This window comes from Ostrea edulis, chromosome 10 (genome assembly GCF_947568905.1).
Source record: "Ostrea edulis chromosome 10, xbOstEdul1.1, whole genome shotgun sequence".
Taxonomy (NCBI): Eukaryota; Metazoa; Mollusca; class Bivalvia; order Ostreida; family Ostreidae; genus Ostrea; species Ostrea edulis.
Window position 1 is genome coordinate 696,118 of NC_079173.1, and position 16,183 is coordinate 712,300.

The 16,183-nt window shown below is 37.7% G+C and overlaps 1 long non-coding RNA gene across 2 annotated transcripts in view; it reads left to right on the forward strand.

The window, feature by feature from the left end:
• The first annotated feature begins 7,677 nt into the window (after positions 1 to 7,677).
• Positions 7,678 to 16,183, forward strand: part of LOC130050846 (uncharacterized) — a 33,242-nt gene continuing 24,736 nt past the window's right edge. The window contains exons 1-4 of one of the 2 annotated variants that reach the window (XR_008799151.1): positions 7,678 to 7,941; positions 8,908 to 8,958; positions 9,114 to 11,687; positions 12,257 to 12,382. This is a non-coding gene — a long non-coding RNA (uncharacterized LOC130050846). Of the gene's footprint in view, positions 7,942 to 8,907; positions 8,959 to 9,113; positions 11,970 to 12,256; positions 12,383 to 16,183 lie in introns of those variants that run through there. The other variant, XR_008799152.1, reaches the window with a different exon arrangement.

Genomic DNA, 16,183 nt, shown 5'->3' on the forward strand with positions numbered 1-16,183 from the left:
AACTTATGTACCCCCCCCCCCCCCCCCCTATAAGAGAGAGTACAATGAGATAACTTCTGTGTAACGTCAATAGAATATTGGCGGCCGACGATTTAGGACATCCCAAAATCGTCGCCCCTAACGATAGTGCAATATTGTCCCAAATTGTCGGTGAAATGTCATCCCAAATCGTCGCCGGCGATGATTTGGGATGGGGCGACGATTTAGGGTGTAACACATGTGTACTATTTAATTGGCTGATTTTCTCAATCCGAAGTCAGACTGTTCGTCCTAATTAAATCACGTTAAAATGTAGATAATACATACATGGGTGTAATTACAGGTGTCGGTTCTACTCTTGCCAGGCAGGGGCTTCTGAAGGCTTGACTCCATAACTGACCATTTTATCAATTCTGTTTATCAATTAAAAGAACAAAAACAGTAATGCCAAGTAGGAGTGAAAATAAAAGAAAGACAACTCTGGCGAAATGAATTGGAAAGTTTTGATTCAGAGTTATCTCTCTTTAGTTATGATCCTTAGATATTAGTGATTGGTCCGCTCGCATACTTTTATACACATTTAAACGCCATGGTGGGGGCCCGGAGGTTCCCAAAAGAAATGCAGAGCAATTATCTTTTAATATCGCATTATCCATTCCTTGGTTTACTCAAAAATAGCGAAAAGTTTTAATAAAATGCAGTTCTCGGTATTGTGTAAAAATGCAACATGATAAAATTGATGTTTGAATTTAATAATAACATATTGTATTGATTTTCTGTAAGCATTCAAACTTAGGAAGACGGGAAAGTGAAAATAAATGCATAAAAAGAAAAATGAATTACATCTAAGCAAATTATGAAAAAAAAAAAATCTCATTTCCCTTGTAGTAGCATACTTCATTTTATAATTATTGATTAGATTGATTATTTCATTGAATTACCTCGATACAAATACAAACAGTCTGACTCACTTTTGAGTTTGAGAAACTTTCTCGATCGGGGTTTCGGTTTGATTTGAAAAGGAAATTCCGATTTAAACAAAAAAGAAGAAAAGAAAAAATGAAATTGCTCCGTTTGTGTTGTTGCGTAAAGGTTATTATGTCACTTACAAAACCTGAATAGATCACTCTCTTGATCGCGTATTGCTGCTCATCAGTGGCGGATCTAAAGGGGCGGGAAATAACGGACCAGGGGTTTAACCCCCCTCCTTTTGGTAGATTTTAAAAATCAGATATTGTTTTTAAAAGGAAACTTCATTGGCGGAAAAAGTGCAATATAGTGTTGCGTCCCTCCCTTGGTAAATGTTTCGGATCCGCCCCTGTATATGGGGGGGGGGGGTAATCCTTTAACTGAAAATATTCTGATACACAACCGGGGGGGGGGGGTGTTAAAATGTGCAGGGAATTTTCACAGGTAAAACTGCACGCTAGTCAATGACACTTTGAATTTTTTATAATTTTGTTTCGCTGCAAGATAATTTAGACGTAGAAGGCACGATAATTGCATCTCAACCCCCTATGGTTCAACATTTTAGACAATTTTTTTTATTTTCTTTTGTCATTTCGGGGTCTTCTATTTTCTCTCACTTTGTTTGGTACAAAAAGTTCTTTTAAAATCTGTATCTTATATCTTGAAAGCAATAACAACTTCTAGGGTCTTTCCGGAAAAGGCCGGGAACATGAATTTTCGGTCGAGAATTTTTCACTCCTTTTGAGATGTTACCAGCTGTACGTGAAGTACCACAAATTTAGACCTATACTTAGCGCTCAGAGTCGTAGTAGTGAGGGTTCGTTAGCGTGCCAACGCCTGTCGCGACGTGGGACCTCCGTTTTTAAGGTCATTCCCAAAAGAAAGTAAAAATGAATAAAAAAACAAAATAAATAATATCGAGGCAATTAGAAAATAAAAATATCTCATTCTACTTTTAGCAACATAATTTAGATAATTATTGATCAAATTACCTTGAACGAAAATCAAACAGTCCGTCTCAATTTTCTGTATGAAATCTTTCTTTTTTTCCACAAATTGAATCATACTGACCTCAGAAACTTTCTCCAGTTTTGGTTTGACTTTTTGTAAATGATTTGATATTGCTTTGAATTGATAGTATGAAGTTTGACATTAAAATTATAAAAACAAAAGGGATCTATAAAAGATGAACAATAAAAATTCTGTGTATTCATTTGGGCTGTTGTGTAAAGGTCGCTACGCCACTTGATTATATTTCTATACAAAAAAAGTGAATGGATTACTCTCTTGATCGCATATTGTTGTACAGCAGTGGCGGATCTAGCGGGACGGGGTGGATGGGGAGGGGAGGGGGGGGGGGAGAGTAGCGGGGCTTGATTTAAAAAACATATCAATTTTGTTTATAGGCATACACCTATGTTTGTTTTTTAAATAGTCCATTTTTGCCGTTTTGGGATCTCCACGTTTACAGGGGAGGGGGAGGGGGGGGGGGGGGGTAGGTAGGAGAAAAAGGTACACACTTGGGTCGCATCTCGCTCATTTAAAAAAAAAAAAGGTCCAGATCCGCTATTGTAGAAATGAAAATATATTGAAGATTACACATATATAGGAGCAAACCTGAAATCATGTTGCACAATGGCGTCACGCCATGGGTGAGTAAAAATGGGGAAGGGGTGTCAAGAATGAAAATGTACGCTGACATTTTTTTTTTTCAATTTATATTTAGATGTTATAGCCTATAAAATTTAGATTTTTTAGAATTTACGTTTGCGGATCTAAAAGATACGGGAGTACGTGTACCCCAACCCCCTTTGGTTATGGTAGTTGGGGGGGGGGGGGGGGTTCATATAAAGAGATCTCCCCTTCCTTCTCTTTGGTTGCAAAATTTTCTTGATCCGCCACCAACAAAAAAAAAAATCTTGAAAGGAACTTCTCGGGTCATTCCGTAAGCTCGGGAATATGAATGCGTTGTATTTCACTTGCCGGAAAGGCCCGAGAGTGTGCGATTGCTAAAACAAGAGTTGTCTTTCTTGATGAAGCAGAAGACACTTGCAGCGGAAACGAAGATGGACGCCGAATCAGCGTGATCAGACAGAAAGCTTATATTTGCGGATACTTAGCGAAAATGACTGTCGGGTACAGCACTATTACACGTAGGTACCATTTATTTAGATTCCTCTGGTTATTTGGTTTTGCCTGAGTTGCATGAAAGAAATATTCAGGACAGACGGGTTTTTCAAATTTCATGGGTGTTGCTAAAACGCGGAACAGAAAATGGAACGGAAAATATTGTATGCAGTGAATAGATGAAATTGACTGTTTTGAAGAAATATTTACCGGTCAGCGTTTTTGTTACTTAAATAGAAAAAAGAAAACTTTAAAACAAATTAATCATTAAAGCCAAAATATTCACAGCCTCATGTCAGAGTAAAGTAAGAGTAAATTCGGACGGTTGAATGCCATCCATGTCAGACCATCCGGTGTCAGGTTTATCCGTTCCACAGTTGATCCGTCCCTAGATGATCCACCCCATGGTAAAATGTATGTTTGTAGAATTGTATAAGGGGCAGTCGAGCAATGCATCTGTTGTTTCAAGTGTGATAATCAATAATATGTTGACGGTGCTACCGTTTGAGCGAGCGCAGCTACAGTCATGGGACATAATTATTCGCCACCCTGTGCGCAAATGGCGTTGTATTTGCGATTAGGAACCGAAAATAGACCCCCGTGCTATAAATAGACAACAAATTTCCCCTTCATATTTTTACAACAGGGTCAAGCTACTAAAATTGATGACGTGTACACATACATTTTTTCGTCTGCTATTGATCATAAACTTAGTAAACATTGTTGATTGAAATGGGTCGTAAAGGGAAAGAGCTGAGCATTGAAGTCAGAAATCTCGTAGTTAATTCACACAAAGTGAACGGAAATGTTTCTAACTTATCAAAGACTTTAGGAATACCCAGATCTACCGTGCGAAGTGTTATTAAGAAATTCAAACAGCATTCTGATGTGAAAAATCGCACGGGAAGGGGCCGTAAGTGTCTATTCACGCAGAGGGATTCTAACAAACTTTCAAGGGTCATCAAAGAAAATCGGAGACGTACTTACAAAGACATAACAGGCATTATTAATGAAAATAGGAATCATCAATTTTGTACAAAAACTGTTGAAAGAAAAATAAAAAAATTAGGATATGTACGGAGGGTTGCAAAGAAGAAAGTGGCAGTTCGTGAAGTGAATAAAAAAGAACGTGTAAAATGGTGCAAGGAGAGGAAAGATTGGACAGTTCAGCAAGAATGGTGTAAATGGATTTTCAGTGATGAGAGTCAGATTGTTATTGGGGATAACAACAAGGTATACGTGTGGCGAAAAGCGGATGAAAAGTATAACCCCCAACTAGCGTGTCCTGCTCCGCGACGAAAGTTAAGTGTTATGATCTGGGGATGCATTTGTTTTCAAGGTATGGGCACTTTGACTGATATCCAAGGTAACATTAATGCTCAAAGATATTTACAAATAATTGATGATAATATATGGCCAGTAATAGCCAGGCATTTCCCGGAGAACAACTACATTTTCATGGACGACAATGCCCCTGTTCATCGAGCCAAAATTATTAAAGATTATGTAGCTGACAACAATATTAATACAACAACATGGCCAGCACAGTCACCAGATTTAAATATAATAGAGAACATATGGTTACATTTGAAAAGAACACTAGAAACCCGTGTCCATTTTATAAACTCTCGACAAGATCTTATAGCGGAAATTCGGACTGTGTGGGAAAACATTCCATTAAACTATGTACAGAACCTTTATAATTCTATACCAGGGCGACTAAAGGAGGTAATCAGGATGAAAGGAAATCTGACCAAATACTGAGGTAAGATTTTAATTCTATCCACAGCAAACAACTTTCAAACTTCACCAAGTGGACGTGCGTTTCATGGCAGCCATTTTGAAAGTGGCGAATAATTATGTCCTATGACTGTACGTAGGTATGTACATATTTTGTAATGTTCATGCTTTGGTGAGGTTTAATTTAAACAATATATATTTGCCAAATACTCAGTATATGACTAAAATTAGGCAGCAGAAACAGCCCATTCTAGTTTTCTCCCATGGTTTAAACTTTTATATCAAATCATTAAAGCATAAAACTTATATGTGAATGGGATTGAAATATTTTTATACCTATACATTTTATTTCTGCCGCCTTCACGGTGACTTACTTAACCTTTGACCCGTGACTTGTTCTGAACTGTATACTCTCAAAAATAGAGGCTACTTTCCTTATTTCTACTTTCTATCTTTCCAAGTCACTAATACGCACCTATTTGATTTTTAAAAATGAAATTCATATAAAAATCTCCTTGTAGCAATGGCATGCTTTAGAAGAGAAAATTTGAACAAAATTTATAATATTGTACATAATCCTAGTTGTAACACAATGTTGAAATATTTCAGCACTCTCAAATGATATTGAATAAATTGCAACATATTTGAGACCCTCTCCACTGTTTTTGTAAGGACATGAAGGATACATTGAAATTTATTCACAAAACTAGAATTATAATTACTGATTTTTCAGTCATGAAGTGGCATGGCTGGTTATCAGCGGGGGGGGGGGGGGGGGGGGGGGGGGGGGGGGGGGGGGGGGGGGGGAGGAGGTCATCATGGTTTGCATTACCGGACGAGTCAAGGGAATAGATTTTTAAGTAGTTCTTATTTTTAGACGTGAAAAAAAAAAGATTTAAGAAATAATGTTTTTGATCCGACCGAATTCCATCAATTTTTTTGCGTTTTTATTATTTTTCTTAATCGTTCTGTGTCTAAAGAAAAATGCAAAAGTAAATGAAGAACCTCAGTCTTGATAAGGAATTTTCATGGTTGATATAGAGATTGCAAAATGTTTTGCAGAATTTGTGAGGCCAATCAGCCAGCAACGTCCACCATTTCTGGACACCCATTGTCCGATTTCACCACGACCTGGTGTTCATCTTTCAAATGTGGAACTGTGACTATTCACGGTAACAGTAAGATACACGTCTTGTCCGTGACTGCATTATTAGCAGTAAGTCGAGCGAGGCAACTGTTGCAGCTAATTTTCACAGACAATTACAAACTCGGGATGTAGTGTTCTTATTGATGCTGGTACTGATTGTTCAGTAAAATATCCAACAAAAGTAGAAGCTCTTATTCGCATAAGCAGTGAAGGCCCACTTATTAGGGCCCTGCATGAAATGCGGGAAGCCCTATAGTAATCACATTGTCCGTCCATCCGACCGTCCGTCCGTCTGTCTGTCCGTCAACACTTTCTTTGTGACACGATAACTCAAACAGTTTTTATCGTACAGTTTTCAAATTTTGTGTGTGTGTATATATTTGTTTTTTTTTAATGTAATATAAAAAATGCTTGATGTTATATAGGAAATAAAATTTCTTATATCCGGTTGCAAAGTGAAACTGCTTCATGCTTCAAGTTATTGAATTATGTAGCAATTGCACGTTACACATTAGAGAACTGTTCCTTTTGATAAAGAAAGTCACAAAATAGATACAAAACGAGTGTACCTTATTCATTACTGTTACCGAGCTTTCGTCGGTGAAAATCTCGAAATGGCGTGTTTCGCTGCGCTTTGTCCACATTTTTTATGTGAGTATTTTGATATTTGCTTATGCATTTTTTGCGCATACATGGTATGTCTTGGCTAGGAATAATGGAAACTTTCTCACCTATGTATGTAAAGACATATTAATCTCTGTTTTTAAAAATGTAGAACACTTTTATCAAATGACAATGTGTTTGAAAATGCTTAGAGCCCCGATGTCAGAATTTCCTTTTCCAAGACATCAATATGTCAAATTCATAATCCTTTTTGAATAGTATGTACCATATTTTGTACCAGTTATCCATTTTGAGTCCCCTATTACAATGGAATTTTGTTGCACTCTGTTGTGTTTGAGTGGATGTCATGAGTGTGTCAAACAGAAGTAATTTAAATTGCATAAGTCTCTCTCAAAAATATGCTTCATGATTCCTTTTTCACAAATTGGCATTCCAATGTATCTTTATATATTATTAATTCTAACATATATACCAGCCCCAAACATTGCTATATCAAATACAGATGTCACTTTCCTCTAATAACCCTCGGCGGGGCCCTCGCTGACCGTGTCAGTTTTCTAGTTGAGGACTTTAAAGTAAATCCTTGTTTGGAACGCTAGGTTTTCTTCCCCAGAAGCGTACTGTAAAATATACAGGATGGCCCAATGCAATACAACTTTTGCCAGAGTAAATACTTGACTTGTTAGCATCCAGCATGTTTCACAGCACATTTCTATTCAGTTTAAAAATAAAACAAACAAATCGCATACATGGGTGTTGATTTTTTTCTTGAAAGATATTCAAATTAAAAAAAAAAAACTTGTAGACCTTATTTACAAAATCTTTTACCATGGCGAGTAGAAATTTTGAACATGTCGACTAGATATATGAAAATGGCGACCAGAAATTTTTCTAGGTGGCCATTTTGTGACCTGATAGTAGATGTGACTTGTAGCACTGTTTTGAATATGAATTCTTTATCATGTTTATGGCAAGACCTTGTTATACTTTGGTGTTGACCCTGAACAACAGCAGAGCCAATGTGGCTCAGGTGAGTGATGTGGCCACTGGGCCTCTTGTTTATATTGTTATGTTTTTACATTCATCGGGATCTTGTTCCATGGTAGGGCATATGCATATCTAGAGGTAGTAGATGAAACGCAGTTCATTATTCTAATATTTCAAGCTCTTTAATCGCAATAGGAACATACTATTGAAAATATATATCAAATATGTTCATTAATCATGTGAGTTTTTTCCCCTATAGGTGGTGACTGAAGTCTGGTCAGTCGGTAGGCAGCAGTACTCAATTTACCGCATTCCTACAATCCAACTGAAATTACGGGTATTCAGAATCGGCCTTCGAACAGTTGATGGTAAGTAGAATCACAAACAGGATTCAGAAGTCTGACTCTTTAAAAGTAATTAAAATACAGATATTATTATTATACATGTATATACAGGTTTTGTTTTATGTTGCATGTATTTTTTGGCAAAAATGGGGACCTAGACTTGATGCTTTTCAGCTCACCTGAGCCAAAGGCTCAAGTAAGCTTTTCTGTTCAAATTTTGTTCGTTGTCTGTCGTCTTCGTAAACTTTTCACATTTTCGACTTCTTCTCAAGAACCGCTAGGCCAATTTCAACCAAACTTGCCACAAAGCATCCTTAGGTGAAGGGCTTTCAAGTTTGTTCAAATGAAGGGCCATGTCCCTTTCAAAGGGAAGACAATCGCAAAAATGCAAAAATAGGGTGGGGTCATTTAAATTTTTTTTTCTCAAGAACCACTGGTCCAGAAAAGCTGAGATTGACATGAAAGCTTCCTGACATAATGCAGATTCAAGTTTGTTCAAAGCATGGCCCCCCGGTGGTTGGATGGGGCCACAATAGGGGGTCAAAGTTTTACATACAAATATATAGGATAAATCTTTCAAAATCTTCCTCTCAAGAACCACTGAGCCAGAAAAGCTGAGATGTACTTCAAAGCTTCCTGATATAATACAGATTCAAGTTAGTTAAAATCAAGGCCCCCGGGGGTTGGATGGGGCTACAATAGGGGATCAAATTTTTAAATGCCAATATATAGAAAAATCTTTAAAAATCTTCTCAAGGACCACTGAGCCAAAAAAGCTGATATTTACCTGAAAGCTTTCTGACATATTTCAGATTTCAGTTTGATCAAATCATAGCCGCAGGGGTAGGATGGGGTCACAAGTTTTGCATACAAATATATAGGGAAAATCTTTAAATGTGAGCCCAGGTGAGCGATGTGGCCCTGGGCCTCTTGTTGAACTCATTTTTATCCTCTTGGACTAGTGACAGGTGTCAATGGTTTTTTTTCCAGAAGCCCGCCCTGGTAGATGGAATCTGCCGCTTGACCAGCAGCACTGTCCAGGTCAGTGGTTACCTATTGCTCTAAACAAGGGTGGCACGTGGAGACTCATTTTTCCTGATGGTCTTGACGTTCACTAGCTGGCAATATTTGTGACTCATATCAGCCTCATTTACATTGTGAAGTTTAATTCATAACATATTGCTGGATATTTGTAGAGACAGTGGTTGATGCTGGATATATGACTTTTCCTCAGCCCATCATTACCTGCTGGAGTGCTGGTAGAGGCTGAACGCTTTAATAAATATAACTGTGATCTTGCTGAGATGTAGTAATCCATGGGAATTTTCCAAAGAAGATTCAAGAGAAGTATTCAATTTTCTCATAAGTTCAGACTGTAGAGAGCATGGAAGCAGATATTACAGTTATCTCCCTTAGACTAGATGAATTACAATGCAACACTTTCAAATCATCTAAGTTTAGAGTTATAATGCTGTTTGAATTCTCTGAATTTGGCTACGGTTACTAGTTAAAGACATAACACATGTATTGCCTCAGTTTACTTACAATTATAACATACAGTATAATTTGTCCAAACCGGCCTCTGAGTACTCCGGCGCTCTGTCAATTCCGGCCATAAAATATAGTCCCTAACATTTCTTTAACAAATCCTTTATTAATAATTCCCTGTACTCCGGATACTGCGTATTCTGTATATCGGCCGGCTCACACAGTCCCAACTGCTATCAATTAACTTTAATTATCCTGTGTAAACCGGCCCCTCGATGATACACCACCCTAATTGTTGTGGTCAATTGTATTCGGTGTACACAAGGTCCCAACTGCTCGTAATTAGCTCTAATTATCGCATTTAAACCAGCCACCCCACGATGACCAACCTGTCGGTATTCAGTCGATCACACGCGGTGTACACAAAAGGTGTCTCAAGAGAAGCCACAGGTAAGTAAAAGAGTGCAACTGGCGATGAGTCGCGATCAGTTTAAAATAAAACCTGATTTTTATGGGGTGCACTTTTCAATTATGACAGCACCACGCTCGAGGTAATGGCGCCCTCCCCCTAACGACAGAGACGAGAACTGACATTAAAAGACAAAATTCAATTAATCGATGGATTCGATACATTCTTGGAATGAAACAAAATCGGCAACAATTCCGTTATGTTTTTTAAAAGCAGGGTTTCCCCTCGTGGACTTCTCGGAGCTCTATGGCAAGTCAGACAGTGATGATATGCAGTTAGTTAGCATAACTCGCAATGTCCGGTCGATCACTCGGCATTGTATTAGTTTCCGTTTCTCAAATTGAGACAGTTGAAAGCGATACATTTACAATGAAAGCTGGGAAAGACAAATTTTAAACGAACACAACACAAACTTGACGAACGTACATAATGTAGCACTTGATAACGGCGATGGTGTAGACGAAATTGACAATTTACCAACAGAAAATTGCGCGAATAATTCCCAGATTTTAAACTGTTTAATAAAAATTGAAACTTTTTCAAATGAGCACGACAATAAAACACTGATATTTATATTTTACATTTTGAATTCTTTTGTGATATATTAAAACATTAGCAATCATTACACACGTATGCATAGATAGTGAATACAAGGGAAGCAACTCTCATTCTTGTCAACATTCTGCACTCCGGACTCTGTGCAAACCGGCCAATTTCTTTGGAACCACACATAGCCGGTTTAGACAGATTATACTGTATACCTATAAGTATAAATTGTCCTTCTCTTAATTTTATATACTTTGTGGAATTTATTATCAGTGTTATCTTCTCTTTATATTACCAGTATATTCTATGTACCTGACTCACCAGGAATGCATTGTTAGGTCACCTTAGTCACTCAGGTGATCGTTTGCTATTGATCTGCCCGTTCGTTATTGTCATCTGTCGATTGTATGTATGGATTCGTTTAACACCTCCCTCAACGAAATTTCACTCATGGAGACATCATCAATTCCGGTGAAGGGCTGCAAAATTTAGGTCTATGCTCGGCGCTTATGGCCTTTGAGCAGGGAGGGATTTTTATCTTGCCACAAAACATTCTTGGGAAAAGGGGATTCATGTTTGTTCAAATGAAGCAGCGTGTCAACTTGAAAGGGGTAATTATACAGTGAAACTTCTCCAAATCGGCCCCTCAGAAAACCATTCCTCTCTGAATATCGCCCAATTCTTAAAGTCTCTGTAGGAATCTTAACATATCCTTTCAAAGAAATTCATATAGTCCAAAATGTGACTTATCGAGATTTCCGCCATTTTTGACAAGGGACTTCTGGGATGATCCTCAGTTAAAGGTTCAGATTTAGCTCGGATTATTCTGTGCTCTTTAGTCATTGGACCTTGCAGTATGAGCCAGAGCACTGCGCTCGCTATTAGTATGCAAGTAGCTGCATTTAATTCAAATTGAAGTTGAACACAAGGACCCCAGGGGTAGGGTGGGGGCAGAATATGAAATCAGAGTTTTATATGGTAATATGCAGAAAATTTATTAAAACAAAGACTTTTCAAGAGTAGCAGGGCCACACTAAATCATATCCAAATGCAAATGTCCCCAAGTTGTGTGAAAACAAGGTTTTTTTATGACCCTGACTAAGGATGGGGTGGAATTGTTTTTGTCCTGTCTGTCTGAAATTTTAACCTTCCTCATAACTTTTAAATAATGAGCAATGGGGCTCTCATATTTGCATTCTTTTTTATAGCCATAAAGTCTTTCACCTCGTGACCTTGACATTAGAGTTTCATCTACTGACCGGTTTAGGTAGGACTTTCACATTTTGTATACATATAATGACCTGAACGTTTTACAGAATAGTCATATTGGTATTGAGGCATTCCTGTGTTGTGTGAATTTAAGTTTGCTTTATGTCGTGAACTTCGGGGCTAGGTGGGGCCACAAAATAGTGTCAACATATTTCTTAGGAATAATGATTGAAAATACAAAAAAAAATTTGAAAATCAAAACAGCTGACCAAGAGCAAGGTGACTCGGGTGAGTGATGTGGCCTAAAGGCTTCTTTGGGATTAAACTCTAAGGTTATAAAGTATGTTTCTAACAATTTATCTGAAATTATTTGTATATGTTGATTTTGGGGTCCAAAAGGTCAAGGTCACTACTGGACTTCATAGGAAAGCTAGTATAAATTCATTACGGAAGCATATGCCCTGCGTTGCAGAGTTTTTATTCATATTCTATCATGAAACAGAGAACAAAGTTGCTTGACAAAATTTTCTTCCAAAAATTTACTGAGCATTTTCAACTTGTAGACAATTTTACTTGCCTGTCTGATTTCTGGTGATTCCAGCACTCAATGCTACTTTGGTTTTTCAGCTTTCTGGACCTTAAAAGATGTTGACACCCTGCTGATGGAGCAGATCCTATTTCTTAGAAGCAGAAAGCAGTTCTCTTACCATCAGATCTGATCCATTTTTGGAGATAGCCTTTTGTATGGAGCTGGTAATTTTGTTTTCCTTTTTAGTTCACTTGAAATCTAAGCTAATGTGAGCTTTTTTGATCTCCCCTTATCTGTGGTCCATTCGTCCTTTCTTATGTAAACTTTTATGATCCCCAAAAAATTTGAGGAGCATTAATACATTCTCTGTCATGTCTGTTCCACCTCATATCTCCTAAACTTTTTCATCAGAAATTGATCAAATTGATCACAAATGTTCAGGTAAGGACTTGTGGACCAAAGTCTATCAAGGTCATTGTGGAGAGGCCAAGGTCACTCAGATAATAAAAGTTCCTTATTTCAACAGTTTTTGATTCCCGTCTCCTAAACCATTCATCAGAAATTGATCAGCAATAGTTCTTGGGACAGGACATTTGGTTCAAGGTCATTTTTGAAAAGTCAAGGACACTCAGAATATGTACTTTATGGAAGGAAAAAATGCTTATTTCAACTGTTTTAGCTCACCTGATTCTGATCGCCTGTTGTCCGTCATCTGTCTATCCGTCGGTAAACTTTTTACATTTTTGACTTCCTCTCCAGAACCACTGGCCAATTTCAAACCAAACTTGGGGAAAAAGCATCCTTGGGTGAAGATCATTTAAGTTTGTTCAAATGAAGGGCCATGCCCCCTTCAAAGGAAATGATCACAAAAATGCTAAAATAGGGTGGGGTCGTTTAAAAAGTTCTTCTCAAGAATCACTGGGCTAGAAGAGTTGAAATTTACATCAAAGCTTTCTAACAGTGCAAATTTAATTTTGTTCAAACCAAAACCCACAGGAGTAGGGTAGGGCCACAATAGGGGATCAAAGTTTTACATGCGAATATATAGGTACAAATTTACATGAAAGTTTTCTGACATAATACAGATTAAAGTTTGTAAAAATCATGGGCCAAGGTGACTCGGGTGAGCGATGTGGCCCATGAGCCTCTTGTTGAATAGCCTTTGATCACATATCACACAAGTAAGGGGGGAGATCAAACGTTCAATGTTTCACAAAAAACTAAATTCAAATAGTTTTCACCAAGACCCCCCCCCCCCCCCCCCCCTTTAGAATGTTGAAACTAATTGATTAACAAGTATAAACATACGATTATAAATAACACTCTGTGTAATTTTCTACTGTTTATTCACAATTGAAAGTGCACATTAAAACTATTAGATGTTTATTAAAATGTAATGTTATTATGTGGTTTTTAACAATAGCTTAATTGTCATTTTTCTCTTTCCACTAAAGTGTAATCAATGTTGGATGACAGGAACTTATGGGTTATTTTATCCCCCCTCCCCCTAACTATTTGAATTTATTTTTTTATCCAACATCGATCTTTTGATACTTGCCCCTAAGTAACAGGCAAATTGAAGGCTCAAGTTAGCTTTTCTGATTAAAACTTTCTGTTGTCTGTCATTTGCGTCGTTGTAAACTTTTCAAATTTTCATTTTCTTCAGAACAACTTGGCCAATTTCAAACAAATAATATTTGGGTGATGGGGATTCAAGTTTGGTCTAATGAGGGGCAACATCCTTCTCCAAGGGAAGATAATAGTGAAATTACACTGACAAATTTTAAAATCTTCTCCAGAACTAAAGGGCCAATTTCAATCAAACTTGGTAAAAATCATCCTTGGATGAATGGGATTTACATTTGTTCAAATGAAGGGCTGTGCCCCCTTCAAAGGAGAGATAATGCCGAAAATGCAAAAATAGGGTGGTGTCATTTAAAAACCTTCTCCTCAAGAATCACTAAGCTGGAAGAGCTGAAATGTACACATAAGCTCTCTGCCATAGTGCAGATTCAAGTTTTGTGAAAATCATGGCCCCAGGGGCCAGGGATAGGTTAGGAACACAAAAGGGGATCAAAGTTTACATGCAAATATATTGGGAAAATCTTTAAAAATCTTCTTGTCAAGAACCACTGGGCCAGACAAGTTCAAATTTACATGACAGCTTTTATATGTTGTATGTATATTTCCTGTGGCAAGACAGTTCATTTTATATCGTGACCTTTGACCTTGTGACCTTCAACTAGGATTTTGGTCTACTTTTGAAACATAATCTATCAAATATATTTGGATCCATTTTAGGTGGGGCTTTCATTTTTAGCTCACCTGAACCGAAGCTTCAAGTGAGCTTTTCTGATTACATTTTGTCCGTCGTCCGTCAGTCTGTCCGTCTGTAAACTTTTCACACTTTCGACTTCTTCTCCAGAACCCAAGGGCCAAATTCAACCAAACTTGTCACAAAGCATCCTAGGGTGAAGGGGATTCAGATTTGTTCAAATGAAGGGCCATGCCCTTTTTCAAGGGGAGATAATTAAGAATATGTGAAATTTTGGTGGCATCTTATAAAAATCTTCTTCTCAAGAACCACTGGGCCAGAAACAATGAAAATTATAGACAAGCTTTATTAGGTAGTGCAGATTCTAAATTGTTAAAATCATGGCCCCCGGGGATTGGATGGGGCCACAATAGGGGATCCAAGTTTTACATACAAATATATAGGACCAATCTTTAAAAATCTTCTTCTCAAGAACCACTGAGCCAAAAAAGCTGAGATTTATATGAAAGCTTCCTGATATAGTGCAGATTCTAAATTGTTAAAAGCATGGCCCCCGGGGGTCGGATGGGGCCACAAGGGGGATGAAAGTTTTACATACAAATATATAGGAAAAATCTTTAAAAATCTTCTTTTCAAGAACCACTGAGCCAGAGAAGCTGAGATTTATATGAAAGCTTCCTGATAGAGTGAAGATTGTAAATTGTTAAAATCATGGCCCCCTGGGGTCGGATAGGGCCACAATAGGGGATCAAATTTTTACAAACAAATATATAGGAAAAATCTTTAAAAAATCTTCTTCTCAAGAACCACTGAGCCAGAGAAGCTGAGATTTAATATATGAAAGCTTCCTGATATAGTGTAGATTCTAAATTGTTCACATCATGGCCCCCGGAGGTCGAATGGGGCCACAAGGGGGATCAAAGTTTGACATATAGATATATAGGAAAAATCTTTAAAAATCTTCTTTTTAAGAACCACTGAGCCAGAGAAGCTGAGATTTATATGAAAGCTTCCTGATATAGAGCAGATTCTAAATTGTTAAAATCATGGCCCCCGGGGATCGGATGGGGCCACAATAGGGGATCAAAGTTTGACATACAAATATATAGCAAAAATCTTCTTCTCAAGAACCACTGAGCCAGAAAAGCTGATATTTACATGAAAGCTTCCTAACATAGTGTAGAGTTAAGTTTGTTCAAATCATGGCCCCCGGGGATTGGATGGGGCCACAATAGGGGATCCAAGTTTTACATACAAATATATAGGACCAATCTTTAAAAATCTTCTTCTCAAGAACCACTGAGCCAAAAAAGCTGAGATTTATATGAAAGCTGAGATTTATAGTGCAGATTCTAAATTGTTAAAAGCATGGCCCCCGGGGGTCGGATGGGGCCACAAGGGGGATGAAAGTTTTACATACAAATATATAGGAAAAATCTTTAAAAATCTTCTTTTCAAGAACCACTGAGCCAGAGAAGCTGAGATTTATATGAAAGCTTCCTGATATAGAGCAGATTCTAAATTGTTAAAATCATGGCCCCCGGGGATCGGATGGGGCCACAATAGGGGATCAAAGTTTGACATACAAATATATAGGGAAAATCTTCTTCTCAAGAACCACTGAGCCAGAAAAGTTGATATTTACATGAAAGCTTCCTAACATAGTGTAGAGTTAAGTTTGTTCAAATCATGGCTGCCTGGGGTAGGATGGGGCCACAATAGGGGATAAAAGTTTTACATACAAATATAT